Raw genomic sequence first — 12,525 nt, 5'->3', positions numbered from 1 at the left:
ATATAGTTAAATAAACAGTAATATCAAAAGTTAATAATTCTGGTAAAGGTTTTATTACTGCTAGGGGCACCTGGGTATTGCTATACCTACTAGCGCAATCAGAGTTTAAGCTCTTGGCTACTATTATTTAAAATTCTCTTGAGAGCAATTTAAAGTGGTTTTATGTTCTCTGCAAATATCACTACTAGAGGTTTATCTGCAAACCACTTATTTAGATGTAATTTTGAACGAGTGTGTTTTCAGGTGAATGTTTGGTTCATTTTGACTAATTTAAATGCACAATTGCTTGAATTATTTTAGTAGTTAAATGTTACGCTTTTTGCCAGTTATTGTTGTACTGGTTTTTAATTTCTTCCTTATTCTGTTGATTATTTAAAATCCAACAGAATTTTGTGTTTCCTGATACATTGACTGATAATGATAACAATTAATTTTGTAAAAGATTCTTTGTTTAAGAAACACAATAAAGAAAACTGAGTTAACTGGAAAACTGGGTATTTATCGGAGAAAAAGATTAAGTTTTCTAATTTATCTTACAATGAGTAGATTGACAATAATGAGATAATCAGTTTATTATATTTCTGAACAATAGCGTATTAATGAACCGTTATTAAGAAAATCCTTCATACTTTGTAGAAAATTGGCAACTCTTCTTTGTCTTGTTTTACCTGTTATTAATGCTTCTAAATTGTACTCAAAGGAAAAACAAAATCGATTTATCAACTTCATAATGAGGACTTCCTGAAAATTGATAAGTTAAGTGATACATGATATTAATAATTTCAGTAAAAATTTTATTTTGTTTTTTATTACGGATAATGGGTTATCCTTTTTTAAAAAAATACGTTTAAGAAGCACAACGTTTGGAATATTAATTTGAGCAATTATGGAAGATGAAATTCTTCAGATGGTAAATGGAATGCAACCATAGCAACGTTTTATTTGATCTAGACTGGCAGCTTTCATATGGAATTGCCTCACCGTACGTGGCTCCACAAAAACTCGTTTATTTTTTCTTTTTAAACTAGTCCAGAGAATTACAAAAATGCCCATTTTTCTCTTGTTGGAATAGTTTCACGACATCGTCTCCCATGTCATTTCCAGGTCAGAGCGTCTAATTATATTCGAAAATGTAGTGTTTCATTTAAACTTTCCATCTCAGAGATGATAAATGCATGAAAACAAAACCCGCTACTACTTTAACAAACTTAATTCTTCGGAATTCATTATAATCGGACCACAGTGTGATCAGATGCTGGTTAAGTGGAATTTTAAATGAATTCGTGAGCGGATTTCTCAACTTTTAATTAATTGAGTTGTTTGGGCCTCGACAGCGCTTAAGAATTGAATTTATTTCAACGTTCGAAAAGGGTAAAGTGCTGATGCTAGACCATATCAGGAATGACGGAAACAAAGGCATGCCTTAACAACATGTTATGCCGATCCTAAAGGATTAAGGACGTCGTAAGGGTCATGTTCGCCCTTTATGGCTGACACGGCGATTTCGCCTTTGGCGTATACATGGATTTGTTTAGGATGAATTTTAAGCAAGCTTGACGTAACATCATTAACTTCGAATATTTCGGACGTGAGGGCTTACTAGGGCCATTTATCCACAAGAAAGAATTCGACCTCAAAATATCAAGTAACTCAATGCTAAAGAAACCATTCAGTGGCAAACATATCTTGCGAAAAGGAAATACTAGTCGAAAGAAAATTTGTTAAAAGTTCCTCCATTCAGACATTTTGTAAAGAGAGGAAAATTTATGAAAATATAATCTACATTTTTAATTTTATAAACAATTTCTAGTCATTCAGGGAAAGTCTCGTGACGGACTTGAACCAGGAAACCAGATGATGACACGGAATTAAACTTTAGATAAGAGCAAACGCTGTTTATCATCAGTGACCAAGTTTTGAACCACTTCGGATATAGTTAGTGTACCGATAAACTTCCGCGCCGATAAACCGCACTTCATAAACTTAGTTTCCGTAAACGCGATACATTCTACATCTATTTGCAAATTTCAAACTGGTTAAATTCACAGGTTGTTTTTATCGAAAAGGTAATATTCCGTGTTGAATTGAAAAACTGCTGTGACCACGAAACATAATACAAACGCAGTTTGCTCTGTTTATGAAATGTACCGCTACACAATGAGCGTTTATTTTTTCATAAAGCTGTTATGAAATCCTGCTTGCAATGTTCACCTAGTTTCGCTATTCCCATGGAAATTTTATGTGCAGATGTTGCAGTGCAACATTGGTAAGGTTGGATAATAATGTGCACTTAGTGTGGACACAAAAATATGTGACGTAACATATCTCATTTCACGTTGTTGCAAATACATAAAATAATAAACGAACGCTTGAACAAAATTTTAAATTTTGCGGATTCCAGTTTTGTAGTCCGCAGTCTGTAAGAATTAAATAATAACCATTAACTGTTGACAGTGGAGCTGTGTTTTACAAAAGTGAAGGATTCTGAACACGTCCGAGACATGCAACTTGAACGCAAACTTCTTAAAAGCAAAATGCAATGGACAAAACGATATGAACAGAAAGTTTGTCTTTGAAAATAATTTTACTTCTTAGAAGAATTCATTGTGTTGTTGCTACGTATTTTCATTGAAGTAAGAAGCCACAAAGCAAAGTTTATCCCACAATATAAGATTTTCTAAAGCATTCAGATAATAAAAATAAACTACTCTAGAATTAAAAGAATTTTAACGGTGCTGAAGAGTCAACAAGATCACAAGGATCAATATAATTTTAGAGATCAAAAGGATGTAAGGGACCGAAAGAACCACAATAATTTGCGGAATTTAAGGGATTTTAATATAATGAGGGCTTGAACACCAAAAAATCTGCAGAAATAAAAAATAAAAAGTAAACGAATCAGAGCCATCTAAAAAAACTGTGGAAAAAAGTAAACCTTAGCAATCCCGAATCCAAAAATTTTCAAGAGCTGCCCAAAAAAAACTAATTCCAAATTACCTAAACAATGTAAAAATTCTATTGAATAAGTTTTAAAACCTATTGCATATTTTATTTTCTTTACTTACCAACACAGAATTCTGAAACATAGGAGTATTATTTTTTTCTAGTCTCTCTGATCCGGTAAAAGCGAGCTTAAAAGTGAAAACCATCAACTTTCTCTTGCCCAATTTATAAAAAAAACTTTTCAATAACTTCAGAAAACAGAAACAAACTAACTTAAAAAATTCATTTCCCAAGGTGCGACCTCTGGTTCAATAAACGGGTCAGTTGTGTAATTTTTTTATTTAGAGCAAATCTATAATACTTCGCGACCTGAGAACTATGAGGTTCGAACTAACATTTGCATTAAATTGATCAGTGTTCACGTTATCAGTGATATCTCTTTAATTTATTAAGTATTTATTTAAAAAAAATGATAGGACGTGTTAATATCATTTTGGCTTGTTAAAATATTAAATTACTTAATTTTTATACTTGATAGAAAATGTTTAAAAAAATCGTAAAACAAACATTTTAAATTTTCACTAAAATCACTTAGAACCTTATAATTCTCAAGTCCCGACTTATGGTTTAGAATCTAAACATTGTAAGTCATTTACCTTTGAAATAGCCATTATACAAACACTGTTAAAGCAATTAATCATAAATTCAAGACAGCACGAATAAAAATTACTGTTTAATATTCATTTCATTTATTTCAACTTTAATTAAGCTCTGTTGACGAAATAAATATAAATGTAGTCTAGACTAACAAAATTTGTTTTCACACTTTTCCACCCTGTTTACGCATTAAAGAAAAGTAAAAAATTCCCTCACTAAATGTAATTATCATTTGTTAGAAGGCTGCCTGAAATAAACTTAATGTTAGTTTTCTTTGAAACCTTATAAAAAATAATTCCTCCGGGAAACGAGCTGTTTTTACTTTCACTTTAATCACTCTTCAACAAAATTGCTGTGAAACTGAAAAGGACAAAGCTGGAAATTAACATGAATGGTGTCCTTTTAATTAAGCTGATTGAGTGACTCTTATTGCCTCTGCATCTTATTAATTCTGTTGATATTCAAAGGTTTGTTAAATTCCGTCGTAAAATTCCTATCTCATTATCAATTATCACGGAGCGTTAACAAAAAATTCCTAACTGTGTTTTTTCTTTCAGATGAATTTATTACGGTTCTACATCAACTTGCCCAGAGACGGTAAGTCGCTACTGCACTTTCGGTAGTATTTATCACCCTCAGGATCCAAATGAATTGTCATGGCTGCAATATTGCACACATGTGTTTCAGCACGATAAATCACAGAAAATTCATGAATGTAAAGAAAAATAATCACGAGTTTTGGTGTAATTGAAGCTAATAAATTTTTCTGTCGATACCGTAACAATCACTTAAAAATTTCTCGTACAAAATGCCCAATTTAATTGAAATTATTATTATTAAACGATGGCAAGTAACTTGGAAATTACCAATTATGTTTCAGGAAAATTCAACGTGACTGGTAAATTCGATTAAGGAAATTTGCGAGCATTTTACTGCACAAACAAAACACTCAGTTGGGGCCACTTAACATAAGGTTAACATCCCCTTTAGTCCTTTTGAATCTAAATTTTATACCACAACCGCGGTGCGTACATTTACCCTGGAAAAAATGCTCCAAAACATTATTCGATTTAAGAAGATACATAAAAGAATAAATTGCTTTATTTTTCATTTTGACGAAGCGTTAATGTGGAAATGTTTTTCCGCTTGGATCGTTTACATTTCGCCTCTTGCTCATTTTTGTTTTTGTAGAGGGATTTGCTCGTGTGATTATGAATAAGCAGACGATTTTCGTTGATGTTGCCATTTTTACAAAACGGAATATTTTGTGTGTATTTACAACCACAAATGTAAAATAAAACATGTTAACATTTAATTAGTGCTTCTGTAAGGTCATCAAATTTTTAAATTCAGCAAGCAGCGTTCAAATAAAACACTAAAAGAACAGTAATGTATACAATCTATTAAAATTTGACGCTTATGTAAATCATGTAATTTAAAAGTCGAATTATAATCAGCTTCGAAATTTGAAAGAGAGTGTTAAATTTAATAACCTCGCACAGGAAAACACAAAAGTCACATCAAAAAATTTAAAACTTTTCCTTACATCGAATGTTGTGAACTCTTATTCTGCATTGTTTATGAGTTTTAAGAACTTCCTGTTTAAGTTGCAAGTATCGAACGTGTTTAGAATATTTTTCTTTTAAGAAATATTGTCTCTACTTTAACGGTCTGTTATACAAACACATTAAACTTCCTTTTATATGCGAGTAGCGTAAACGTGAGCTTATTCCAGTTATTTGTTATATTGTACTTGCACAAGAAAAACTATTTTCGCTATTGCAATAGCTCTGTTCTAACAAGTGACGTGAATACAAATGTTCTTTGCTGCTTCAGGTTAAAAACACTGACGCACTATCTCCATAAATCCTTAACACTAAAATGACAAACTGTGGTCTTTTGAGTGAAAATATTTCTTTTTGGTGGAACTGCTATTAGGGTCTTTTAATCTCCCAGCTGCGATATTCTATTCACTTGCTTTTTATAAGCCAGGCAATGAAAACCAACTTTTCCCCAGAAAAAACCGTAACGTTTCATTTGTTAACTTTGAACAAAACACTCTTGCTTTTTAGCCGGAGGGAGCTGTCTTAAATCTCAACTTAATCGTAGAACAAGAAATCGTTACAGTTATAGATAATGCATGATCTTTTAGCGAGATTTTTTCAAATCCTCTTGTTCTATTCCTTCCAAATGAATGATGACGACAGGCTACTCTTCTGATTGAATCTCGCTTTCAAGCCGAAGAAGCACCGGTCAACATTTTTAAATAAAAAGTTGGAATAATTTTAATAAACTTACCTGTGTGATTTCCTGGTGAAGGGCGTCTGGTGCAGTGCTGCTTCCGGCGCCAGAAGTTTAAAATTTTCCGTTGAAAAAGTTGAAATACTTTTCTTTGAAAATTTAAATAGGTACGTATCGCCTCCACAATTATTGTGCCACAAACTGTTCTCTTCGTTTTTGGATACATTTTAGACCAGAAGTAAAATAAAATTTCCAATGTTATTGGCATCAGAAGTCATCAATTTTTTATTATCGATTTCTGTTCGCAGAATTTACAGTTTTAATGATACATCGGATTTAATAAATCCGAATGAATATATTCAAAGGGAATTTCTTGTTTTATAATGAAATTCGAAGAAGACTTCCTCTTTGAAGCCAGACTTGATTTCTCTATCTATCCCGAACTTCAATAGTTTTCTAAAGTTTACTCGTGAGGAATAAAATGCGAATTGCATGAGGTCCTCAAACTGGAAGATTTAGAAGTGATCGTCAAACAAATAGAGGAGAGACAAAAAAATGAAAATTCTGTGCGAAAGTTTGGGAACCGCTGCCGTCACTTTTCAACCAAAATCCGATTTGTAGAACAATACCGCTTTCGACAAAAACAGCAATTTGGAAAGTATTTGCGGTTACCATAACTTTGCATAAAGAGCACATATGCAGTTGTAATTTTCCATAATGCAGTATACAGGAAATGTACATGTAATCAGCGATTCTTTGTCTTTTTACCTGCTCGTGTGAAATTGGTTTCTTCAGTTTCTTATTACATTGCTAATATTAGATCGCATCTTGATCTCCAAACATATTGTTCAATTTGCATATTCAGTGTCCCTGTAAAAACACACGTTTGTTTGCATGTTTGGATTTCTGAATTCAACGACTTTTGACCCGTTTATCCATGTTATTTCAATTACGCAAAAGGGAATTTTGTATTCAAAGCATGTTTGGTCTGGATAAAATCAGCCAATTACTTGTACACCTATTCGATTACATATCCCTAAATTCAATACTAAAATACTCCTGATATTGATATCACAATTTGACCTGAGTTATGCGTTATTCTAGAAGGGTCATTATATCCGTCACGGAATTTATAGCTTTTGAATAAATCGCATGCCATTTTGTCTTGCTTGTAAATGAGCTTCACGGTAATTGACAGTTCAATATTATAAGAACGTCGTAAATCAAAACGTTGAGTTTGGGACGTTGTAGTATAGTGATGGATGAACAGCAGCGTGAACCATGTGGGGCTCTTCTCTTTCTAAAATTTAAACAGACTTAAGGGGCCACCAACAGTACTAAAACAGTGGAAACAAAACCAAAATTCGCAAATTCTCAAGAAGGTTAACCCAGACGGGTTAATGAGGACCATGATGGATGAGAAACCGGTGATGATTTATCGTTATTTGTAATCGACCCCAAAATTAATCAGCTTGTCATCGCTCAATTTCACGCTGATCGATCATTAGACAAAATGTTTCTTTATTTTTGATGTTTTGAATACGAGGACTACAATCCATTTTGATTTAATGCTCTATGTAGTCCGACAGCTGATTTCCCGAAGCATCGTGGGATGACCACTGTCACCGAGAGGAAATCTAAAACCGTGATTTATTTTGTTCTCTGTAACAAAATCATGGTTTCACTTTAAATGGTAATGATTTGTTAGTTTTATAGTTGGAATGACAAATTCAGAAAGCCACTTCGTTAAATTGGAATTTAATAAAAAACAGTTTCAATCCATCACGTTGATTTGTTTATGCCAGCGTCAAGTCATACGAAACAATTTTTCAAATTCGCTTTTGGTTTGCTTCCAAAACAAAAGTAAAGTCGTACATGTGGGATGATCTATTAAAATACAACAATAAAACAGCTAGAAGCAAATAACTTTGAAAAGCCTATTTCGTAATTTCATGGACTTAAACAAACGATAATGACACGAAATACAACTTGAAGAAAGTTTACAACCAAAGTGAGCTGGCTTTTATGACAACTTTAATTAAATAGACACTTAAATTAACAAACATTGCTGAAAGGTAGGAAAACTTTCTCACGCTTTAAGGAACGAAACAAAAATTATTCTACGACAGTCTACTTCCTCCAACAACAGATTTAGGCTCGGGAAGAATTCAGCATAAATATAAATTTCACTCATCTAATTTATTAAAGAAACAAAAAGCGGTACAAAGAGATTTTTTCCGGATTTTAACATTTAATCTCATGTTTTAAAAACAGGACAAAGTTCGAATATTGCTTATAACAACGAGCTTTTTTCGATTCCAAAATCGGGAAATAAGCTTTTGATATTCGTGTACCTTGTTATAACGCCGTCACAACACAATTTCAATAAAAGCTTTTGATTATCAACACAATCCAGAAGACAATTTTAAGTTAAACCACGCAGCTTTCGAAGTTTCAAAGAAAGTTTTAAACCTCTCAAGATGCTAATTTTTGGTTATTAATTGCATTAGTGCAACTTCCCAAATAACTGTGCCAAACGTCTTGTTATGTTTTAAAGCAACTTCTATAAATCCTCAAAAAACATTCAACTTTGGAATGTTTCAATTGGGAGCGCTATTTATGGCTGTTAATAACGCATGCACATTCATCTTTATTTGATCGATATTGCTCTCATTCTTTATGATGAAGAAGTGCTCATATATGGAAAATTCACGAAACTTTTATATCGTAAATAAATAGAGCTACTAAATTTCAGAAAAAGTTATGCGATAACAACATTGCAAATTTATGGATATTGTTGTCCGGCAAAATATATCGAACTTTACCGTATTTTCCGGGAGGAACAAACTGATTCTTTCAAACTTGAAGCTTCATTTTCATTTTAATAGTTTTTGTTACAGATAGTTAAACCTCTTTTATGAATTCTTTCGCGCTTTTTGCGAACATAACATTTTTTATTATCCTATACAATGTGCTTATTGAAAATTTCCAAAATGAAATTTCAAGCCGAGCTATTTCATTAATTTTATCGACTCGCCGTTTGTCCAGTGCAAATGAATAGCGTTTGGTGAATGACATCGATTGGAAAAAAGAGCTATGTGACCATAATAGGCATTAAAATGATGTAAATTTTACAAGCAACTGGCTATAACCAATAACTTGTCAAATTCAGCAAATTTTAGAGTCATTGGGTCGCGTTTTTCGTGGAAAAACGAACTTCTGATTGATACTTCCATATTTTATTGCTACTGCAAAGTATGAACAACGCCGCAATAATTGTAAATGATGTGGATATTAATTATTTGTATTTATTTGTATATTCATTAAAATTCAAACGCATATACAATTATGTCATAAATTTGCAAAATATGCATGTTTACTTACCAGCAATTTCAATGCAATGTTATGAAAATAAATTGACTCAACTAGAAGTTTATTATAGCCTGCGGATAAATTCCAAAAATTGGGAAACTTACTGAAAACTTAAATTATTAAGCTTTATATCAAACCAAAAACATATTTTAGTGCTCGCGTTTCCTACAACAAAAGTTCACGCTTTCTGCTCTACTGAGTCCTCTTAATTCTGCCTGATTTTAAATCAGTCACGTTTAACCCTTTCCCAGATTTTCAATTTTAAAGTAAAATTTGTGAATGCCGCAACGTGTAGGTGATGTAATCGTGTTTTAAGTAACATTAAATTTGATTACATGTCTCGGTGATGGTTGAGAGGCCAACATTACATTTAATTCTACTTCTGAAAACTTTGTAATGAATATTTACGTCCCCATTTGCGTTCCCTATCGCAAAAAAACTTTCAAGTCTGATACCGTTGGAGTATTATCACAGGCAAAATATTTCTTCAAGTTCTTCTTGGCTGGATAAGAGAAAACGATCATTTTCAGGCCATCAACTCGAGCCTCTCCACATGGCCGAAATTCTCCTGATGTATTCCAAAAACACCGCAAGTCTTGGTTTTCTCTTAGGGACTTTATCGGATTATGTGCCGGTAAATTTTTTGTGAGTTTGCATTGTCTGAGTGTGCGACACAATTTTATTCACGTTCGTGTTTTTTGCCGAAGGAAAATATTATAATAAGGATCTTATCGAATTGAATAGTGGAAATCGTGGCTACTGAACTGGGCTGACTATAATATATTACACTAAACTTTTAACAGTAAAAAATGGCAAATGATTCGTGTAAGTTTGCACGACACGCTCAATTAACGCATATTGAACACAAATTGTACTTTATCAAATTTACGAAGGATTAGAGGTTTAAAGCACGCTATGCTTGGCTCGATACGCTTTTCAATGTCATTTTGCGAATCGCGTGTGTAGACTTTGACCTTTTTCTGAGTACTTCACAAACACGAAGTAATATTTCCGGGATTGTGATGCTACACAAGGGACAATTCAATCAGTTTCTACCGAAAATGGGACGTAGACGAGATTTTTACAATATTTGGACACACACAAAGTGAAAACGACACAAAGAAAATTAGGGAAGTGGGTTTCCCACATTTTGCTGAGGACCGGCTTCAAACAGTGAGTAAATAAGATAACTGCCTCGCTATGTTATATAAAGTATAAAACGGAGTTTTATAAATTCCGCGGGAATAGAAAAAAAGCAAATTCAATTATGAGGTTTCTATTTTCCCGGCGCATCCACCATAAATCTATTTTAGTTTCAGTTTGGTTAAACGATATATTAATTTACTCGTAAAGAAATTGGTCGTGTCTATATCACCATTTTTGTCCGTCTGCAGTTTTAGATCGTGAAATCTGATGAGGGTAGATGAAACTTGACTCAACTTCCAAATTAACGAAAATTTAGTTGCCTACCTAGATCAAAATCTTTGGTATTCGAGACGTAAATTAAAATTTTCCTCGTCTTTCAGCTGCATCATTAAGTTTTTGCTATTTTACCTCCTGTAACATGATTCCTCAAAGAATTTCCAGCTGTATTTGTAAAAGAATCTAAATACGGAGTCCGTGTACTGAAAGAAAAATATCAAGACCAATGTCAACACTTTAATCAAAAAGTTTAATAGCAGCCATTAGGACGACAGTGGGACATTAGAACCAAGTTTATTTCATTCAATATAAAAGGCAAACAATAAATCTGGTGGATTTACTTTTGGGGGCTTTTCGTCTAGGACAAACAGGAGAAACTCAAAGATTTCTTATGTCACCCTCATAACAGCAAATGCAGTTTCTGATTAGAAGATGGGAAGTAGTTGAAGCGTTGACTTAAATAGGAGAAAAAGAGCCCGGAAAAGGCGTTAATTGGATTTTATTTGTCTCTATTGATTTTTCTTCGTTTACTCTGCGTTTTTCGGTTATAAAATGGAAAGTGTACTCCTCTTTATACTAACGGTTATGTTTCTTCATCCCCTTAAGAAATGGATAACAGTCAGAGTAGTTGTAATACACTCCCACTTTCAGAAACTGAGTACTTTAAGTATCTGTTAAAGTCAAAGAAACAACTGGCAGAATCATTTTAATTCCGAAACATGCTGTAGAATGTTATTATGAGAAATCTAATTTCATTATGCACATATTCATTTAAATAATTAGATTTGAATAAAAATGGTTCTGACAATTTCCTACAACACTAGAATCCCACTTTTTATTTCGTCCCTCAACAAACCATCCATTGTGTAATGTTGGCAATTTCCGACACCCGCACAAGTCTTGAGTAATTAAAAATGCAAAACCAGTCGCACCGAAAACAGATTAACGCTGCTCGCCACAAGTTTCTGAAATGCATCATATAAAACATCCCCAACTTTATATTTGAAAATGAGTGCTAAATAAAATTCATGAATAATGCAGAAGAATAACTTTGGTGCACTTTGCTGCTTAATGGAGGGTTGCCATTAAAATGCATAATAACATTGTGTTACCAACTTTAAAGAAAATGGGTGCAAATCCGTTTAATAAATGCTTAAGACTCTACGCGTAGATTATAAGTCGGATTAAAGATTTTGTTTTATTTTCCAAATCGTAGTTTGGTTGTTTTCAGTGCCCGCAACAAAAATGAGAAACTAAATATTTTAATGCATCAATTTATAAAATGAGTTTCGTCTAGTTAGTTTACAACTGTGAATAATTAACTTGTCGGAAAGGTAATAAACAACATTGCATCTACACGCAAAAAACAGTTTTATAAAATTTCGTAAACAACATTCCTGTTAATAAAATCATTTTGGTATAAATAATGACAGGTGAAACCTGTGACACTCCCGTTTTCAGTGGACTTTTATTGTCTTGTATAAACCAGGCAACTTTTATAGCCCCTATAAATTCAAAGTCTGGATGTGATTAAATTTGGCCTGTACAAAATAACCTCTTAGCTAATTGACAAAACTGGGGGTAAAGTTTTCCAAGTTTTAAAAAATAAACTCAATTAGAATTCTCCACTAGAATCGAACTAAGTTTTAAACTCCTGCGGAAGTAGATTTATTGGAGGAGCTCCCAGATCGGTGGTTCTCAAGGTAAAAAAGTTTTGGTTGCGTCAACAGTGAGAAATTGTTTATCTCAGCCCACTGTCTTTAGGGAAAATGGTAATCATCGTTTGTCTGGTGAGCACGCTTCAACAATTACCTCAACATGTTGAAACAATTTTGGAAGTTTATCACTTACATGTCATTTTCCGGACGAATGCTTCGGAAAACGATTGAA

General features: G+C 33.0%; 1 protein-coding gene across 7 annotated transcripts in view; it reads left to right on the top strand.

Moving 5' to 3' along the window:
- Oct-TyrR (Octopamine-Tyramine receptor) overlaps positions 1 to 12,525 on the top strand; it is a 57,437-nt gene that overhangs the window by 36,291 nt on the left and 8,621 nt on the right. For 5 of the 7 annotated variants that reach the window (XM_088039484.1, XM_088039488.1, XM_088039482.1 and 2 more), the window contains one exon: positions 4,158 to 4,197. The exons of the other annotated variants lie outside the window; for them this stretch is intronic. The gene's annotated coding sequence lies outside the window, so the exon portion shown is untranslated. The remainder of the gene's footprint in view (positions 1 to 4,157; positions 4,198 to 12,525) is intronic. 7 annotated transcript variants of the gene reach the window in all.

Source organism: Gnatocerus cornutus, chromosome 6 (genome assembly GCF_029298725.1).
Source record: "Gnatocerus cornutus isolate USDA-ARS CGAHR chromosome 6, icGnaCorn1.1, whole genome shotgun sequence".
Taxonomy (NCBI): Eukaryota; Metazoa; Arthropoda; class Insecta; order Coleoptera; family Tenebrionidae; genus Gnatocerus; species Gnatocerus cornutus.
The sequence above is the reverse complement of the archived record's forward strand: the minus strand, read 5'-3'. Positions and strand labels throughout refer to the sequence as shown.